At 43.2% G+C, this 6,952-nt stretch overlaps 1 long non-coding RNA gene across 2 annotated transcripts in view; it reads left to right on the top strand.

The window, feature by feature from the left end:
• Positions 1 to 6,790: 6,790 nt before the first annotated feature.
• LOC135543982 (uncharacterized) overlaps positions 6,791 to 6,952 on the top strand; it is a 35,377-nt gene continuing 35,215 nt past the window's right edge. For both annotated transcript variants that reach the window (XR_010456282.1, XR_010456283.1), the window contains exon 1: positions 6,791 to 6,952. This exon is cut by the window's right edge and continues 73 nt beyond it. This is a non-coding gene — a long non-coding RNA (uncharacterized LOC135543982).

Below are 6,952 nucleotides of genomic sequence, written 5' to 3'. Positions count from 1 at the left end.
CAAAAAAATCTTACCAGAAAATATTAATATTCATGAAATCACAAGTGAAATATATTCAAAAACAGCTTAGCCTTTTGTTAATCACCCTGTCATCTCAGATTTTGAAAAAATATGCTTTACAGCCAAAGCAAGACAAGCATTTGTGTAAGTTTATCGATAGCCTAGCATAGCATTATGCCTAACTAGCAGCAGGCAATCTGGTCACGAAAATTAGAAAAGCAATCAAATTAAATCGTTTACATTTGATGAGCTTCGGATGTTTTCACTCACGAGACTCCCAGTTAGATAGCCAATGTTTCTTTTTTCCAGAAAAAATGTTTTTTTTTGTAGCCAAAAAGTTAGTTCTTCATGTTTGGCTGAGAAAATGACCGCAAATTGCGGTCACGACAATATATTCCAAATTAGCTCCATAATATCAACAGAAACATGCCAAACGTTGTTTATAATCAATCCTCAAGGTGTTTTTCAAATATATTTTCGATAATATATCAACTGGGACAGAGCTTTTTTCAGTAGGACCGGGTGGAAAAATGGCTACCTCTGTCTTTTGCGTGAGAAATACACAAAGAGCCATCAGGTGGACGCAATGTTGTCGCTCAGGCTCATTTTTCAAAATAAAAGCCTGAAACTATGTCTTGTGATAATAGACACATTAAGGAAGCCATAGAAAAAGGAATCTCGTTGATATCTCATTCATTGCTCAATAGGGAAACATAGGAAGGGACTTGAATTTAGAAACCGCTGCGTTCCTGATTGGATTTTTCTCATTATTTTGCCTGCAATATCAGTTCTGTTATACTCACAGACTGTTACAACTTCTAATGATGGTGAGTGGAGGAGTCAAGCGCAGAGAGCAGGTAATTCAGTTCGTGGATATTTTATTCCATAGACTGTGGAGCCACGACATGCAAAACAGGGCGCATGAAACAACCCGTCCAAAATGCAACGGACTAAAACTGTCCGGAAAATACTGATTACACTCATACATCGATAACAGGAAACAAGCCCGAACAAATACCCAGCGGGCCTAGTGCCCTTAAATAGCCTACAAACAAAACCTAACTCAAAACAGGTGTACCCAATTACCCAATAAACAGAAACAAACGGAAAGGGAATCGATGGCAGCTAATAGGCCATGAAACCCAGGCAGCGACGACCGCCGAGCGCCCCCGAACAGAAAGAGGCACCATCTTCAGCGAGATTTGTGACACAGACAATATCTTCACAGTTTTTTAAACTTTACAGTTTTCTATCCTAAGCTGTCAATTATATGCATATTCTATTTTATGGTCCTGAAAAATAGCCCGTTTACTTTGGGAACGTTTAAAAAAAAAAAAAAAAAAAAAATGGCCCCTAGATTCAACAAGTTAAGAAGGAAATAAATTCCTCAAATTCACTTTTAACATTATGTTCCACGATGGCCTAGCAGTGCAGACATTGTTTGTCATTCTCATTCTGTAATTGTTTTTCTATATATTACAATATATTTTTCCATTTTTTAAATTAAATATACCTTCCGGCAACCCACCTCACCCAATGTGATACGGATGTGCTATTTTTAGACCTTATAGCCAGAACCTCCATCAGAAGCTAGGCATCAGAACCTCCATCAGCAGCTAGCCATCAGAAGCTAACCAGCTAATTAGCTACCAGCTATTTAGTCATTGTTAGCCACTGCTAGCGGCCTTTACCTTTAGCACAGACACCAGCCGCTTTTAGCCTGGTTAATAATTGCCAGCCTGCCTGTCTGCATATCGGAATGTTTTCCCCACTTTCCAATCCGGATTCCTACCATGAAACCCAGGACCATTACTCCAGATCATCACAGCTAGCTAGCTGCCCCCGAGTGGCCCAGCCCCGTATCACTCGGCTACACAGCTGATGCCTCCCGGACTCTTCACAAACACAACTAGAATCCACCAGATTCCTGCCGTAAACTCTGGACCAAATCATGAGAAAACAAAAACGAAAATGACTTGACACATTGGAAAGAATGAACAAAACAAACAGAACAAACTAGAATGCTATTTGGCCCTAAACAGAGAGTACACAGTGGCAGAATACCTGACCACTGTGACTGACCCTAAACAGAGAGGACACAGTGGCAGAATACCTGACCACTGTGACTGACCCTAAACAGAGAGGACACAGTGGCAGAATACCTGACCACTGTGACTGACCCTAAACAGAGAGGACACAGTAGCAGAATACCTGACCACTGTGACTGACCCTAAACAGAGAGGACACAGTGGCAGAATACCTGACCACTGTGACTGACCCTAAACAGAGAGTGGCAGAATACCTGACCACTGTGACTGGCCCTAAACAGAGAGGACAGAATACCTGACCACTGTGACTGACCCTAAACAGAGAGGACAGAATACCTGACCACTGTGACTGACCCTAAACAGAGAGTGGCAGAATACCTGACCACTGTGACTGACCCTAAACAGAGAGGACACAGAATACCTGACCACTGTGACTGACCCTAAACAGAGAGTGGCAGAATACCTGACCACTGTGACTGACCCTAAACAGAGAGTACACAGTGGCAGAATACCTGACCACTGTGACTGACCCTAAACAGAGAGTACACAGTGGCAGAATACCTGACCACTGTGACTGACCCTAAACAGAGAGTGGCAGAATACCTGACCACTGTGACTGACCCTAAACAGAGAGGACACAGTGGCAGAATACCTGACCACTGTGACTGACCCTAAACAGAGAGTGGCAGAATACCTGACCACTGTGACTGACCCTAAACAGAGAGTACACAGTGGCAGAATACCTGACCACTGTGACTGACCCTAAACAGAGAGTGGCAGAATACCTGACCACTGTGACTGACCCTAAACAGAGAGTGGCAGAATACCTGACCACTGTGACTGACCCTAAACAGAGAGTACACAGTGGCAGAATACCTGACCACTGTGACTGACCCTAAACAGAGAGGACACAGTGGCAGAATACCTGACCACTGTGACTGACCCTAAACAGAGAGTGGCAGAATACCTGAACTGTGACTGGCCCTAAACAGAGAGTACACAGTGGCAGAATACCTGACCACTGTGACTGACCCTAAACAGAGGACACAGTGGCAGAATACCTGACCACTGTGACTGACCCTAAACAGAGAGTGGCAGAATACCTGACCACTGTGACTGACCCTAAACAGAGAGGACACAGTGGCAGAATACCTGACCACTGTGACTGACCCTAAACAGAGAGGACACAGTGGCAGAATACCTGACCACTGTGACTGACCCTAAACAGAGAGGACACAGTGGCAGAATACCTGACCACTGTGACTGACCCTAAACAGAGAGTGGCAGAATACCTGACCACTGTGACTGACCCTAAACAGAGAGTACACAGTGGCAGAATACCTGACCACTGTGACTGACCCTAAACAGAGAGTGGCAGAATACCTGACCACTGTGACTGACCCTAAACAGAGAGTGGCAGAATACCTGACCACTGTGACTGACCCTAAACAGAGAGTGGCAGAATACCTGACCAATGTGACTGACCCTAAACAGAGAGTGGCAGAATACCTGACCAATGTGACTGACCCTAAACAGAGAGTGGCAGAATACCTGACCAATGTGACTGACCCTAAACAGAGAGGACACAGAATACCTGACCACTGTGACTGACCCTAAACAGAGAGTGGCAGAATACCTGCCCACTGTGACTGACCCTAAACAGAGAGGACACAGTAGCAGAATACCTGACCACTGTGACTGACCCTAAACAGAGAGTGGCAGAATACCTGACCACTGTGACTGACCCTAAACAGAGAGTGGCAGAATACCTGACCACTGACTGACCCTAAACAGAGAGTACACAGTGGCAGAATACCTGACCACTGTGACTGACCCTAAACAGAGAGTGGCAGAATACCTGACCACTGTAACTGACCCTAAACAGAGAGTGGCAGAATACCTGACCACTGTGACTGACCCTAATTGAAGGAAATTTTGACTATTCATCATATGACATTTGTAACGTCTTTATTCTTTTGGAACTTCAGTGAGTGTAATGTTTACTGTTCATTTTTATTCTTTATTTCACTTTTTTATATTACCTACTTCACTTGCTTTGGCAATTTTAACATACAGTGAACACCATTAGTATACTATATAGAGTGCCTTGCGAAAGTATTCGGCCCCCTTGAACTTTGAGAACTTTTGCCACATTTCAGGCTTCAAACATAAAGATATAAAACTGTATTTTTTTTGTGAAGAATCAACAACAAGTGGGACACAATCATGAAGTGGAACGACATTTATTGTATATTTCAAACTTTTTTAACAAATCAAAAACTCAAAATTATTCAGCCCCTTTACTTTCAGTGCAGCAAACTCTCTCCAGAAGTTCAGTGAGGATCTCTGAATGATCCAATGTTGACCTAAATGACTAATGATGATAAATACAATCCACCTGTGTGTAATCAAGTCTCCGTATAAATGCACCTGCACTGTGATAGTCTCAGAGGTCCGTTAAAAGCGCAGAGAGCATCATGAAGAACAAGGAACACACCAGGCAGGTCCGAGATACTGTTGTGAAGAAGTTTAAAGCCGGATTTGGATACAAAAAGATTTCCCAAGCTTTAAACATCCCAAGGAGCACTGTGCAAGCGATAATATTGAAATGGAAGGAGTATCAGACCACTGCAAATCTACCAAGACCTGGCCGTCCCTCTAAACTTTCAGCTCTTACAAGGAGAAGACTGATCAGAGATGCAGCCAAGAGGCCCATGATCACTCTGGATGAACTGCAGAGATCTACAGCTAAGGTGGGAGACTGTCCATAGGACAACAATCAGTCGTATATTGCACAAATCTGGCCTTTATGGAAGAGTGGCAAGAAGAAAGCCATTTCTTAAAGATATCCATAAAAAGTGTTGTTCAAAGTTTGCCACAAGCCACCTGGGAGACACACCAAACATGTGGAAGAAGGTGCTCTGGTCAGATGAAACCAAAATTGAACTTTTTGGCAACAATGCAAAACGTTATGTTTGGCGTAAAAGCAACACAGCTCATCACCCTGAACACACCATTGCCACTGTCAAACATGGTGGTGGCAGCATCATGGTTAGGGCCTGCTTTTCTTCAGCTGAAGATGGTTAAAATTGATGGGAAGATGGATGGAGCCAAATACAGGACCATTCTGGAAGAAAACCTGATGGAGTCTGCAAAAGACCTGAGACTGGGACAGAGATTTGTCTTCCAACAAGACAATGATCCAAAACATAAAGCAAAATCTACAATGGAATGGTTCAAAAATAAACATATCCAGGTGTTAGAATGGCCAAGTCAAAGTCCAGACCTGAATCCAATCGAGAATCTGGAAAGAACTGAAAACTGCTGTTCACAAATGCTCTCCATCCACCCTCTCTGAGCTTGAGCTGTTTTGCAAGGAAGAATGGGAAAAAATTTCAGTCTCTCGATGTGCAAAACTGATAGAGACATACCCCAAGCGACTTAACAGCTGTAATCGCAGCAAAAGGTGGCGCTACAAAGTATTAACTTAAGGGGCTGAATAATTTTGCACGCCCAATTTTTCAGTTTTGATTTGTTAAAAAAGTTTGAAATATCCAATAAATGTCATTCCAGTTCATGATTGTGTCCCACTTGTTGTTGATTCTTCACAAAAAAATACAGTTTTATATCTTTATGTTTGAAGCCTGAAATGTGGCAAAAGGTCGCAAAGTTCAAGGGGGCCGAATACTTTCGCAAGGCACTGTATGTTTCCCATGCCAATAAAGCCCATTGAATTGAATTGAAAGAGAGAGACAGAGAGAGAGAGAGAAACAGAGAGTGGCAGAATATCTGACCACTGTGAATGACCCACATCTTTGACTATGTACAGACTCAGTGAGCATAGCCTTGCTATTGAGAAAGGTCGCCGTAGGCAGACCTAGCTCTCAAGAGAAGACAGGCTATGTGCTCAATGCCCACAAAATGAGGTAGAAACTGAGCTGCACTTCCTAACCTCCTGCCAAATGTATGACCATATCAGAGACACATATTTCCCTCAGATTACACAGATCCACACAGCAGCAAGATGTGTGACCTGTTGCCACGAGAAAAGGCCAACCAGTGAAGAACAAACACCATTGTAAATACAACCCATATTTATGTTTATTTATTTTCTCTTTTGTACTTTAACTATTTGCATATTGTTACAACACTGTATATATACATATAATATGACATTTGTAATGTCTTTATTCTTTTGGAACTTCTGTGTGTAATGTTTACTGTGTATTGTTAATTTCACTTTTGTTTATTATCTACATCACTTGCTTTGGCAATGTAAACATGTTTCCCCTGACAATAAAGTCCCTTAAATTGAAATTTGAAAGTAGAGAGACAGAGCGACAGAGACACACACAGAGAGAGAGAGAGAGAGAGACACAGAGAGAGAATGAGAGAGGGGAGAGAGCTATATAGATATGCAGAGAGAATAGAGAGAGAGGGTATGATGATGATGATGATGAGTGAAGACTCAGAGGGTTACAGCTAGTCAACACTGCACACTTACACACACACACACACACACACACACACACACACACACACACACACACACACACACACACACACACACACACACTGAGCCAGCCCGTGATCTCCATCTGGTCAGAGGATTATCTCCCCAGCTGTTGTGACATCACCACAGGATCGACCACTCCGGTTCCGCTTCCCTGACGATCCTCCTTGCATCCACTCAGACCCTCAGCAGCAAAACCGATTCGGTATTACGGCGATCTCCCTTGACGTCATCTTGCCCGGTGTGACGACACGAACGCAGTTGTAGCCTAGTTACCGCGCGAGGCCTCGATCAGGAAGTGCATTTGAGGAAAGCAGAGAAACGGGAGGTAGAGAATGACATAGAGGGGGAGAGGTGGGAGAGAGAGTCTGACGGAGGGAAAGACACTGTT

The sequence above is a fragment of the Oncorhynchus masou genome, chromosome 8, assembly GCF_036934945.1.
Source record: "Oncorhynchus masou masou isolate Uvic2021 chromosome 8, UVic_Omas_1.1, whole genome shotgun sequence".
Classification (NCBI taxonomy): domain Eukaryota; kingdom Metazoa; phylum Chordata; class Actinopteri; order Salmoniformes; family Salmonidae; genus Oncorhynchus; species Oncorhynchus masou.
This window is presented reverse-complemented; position numbering and strand designations above follow the sequence as displayed.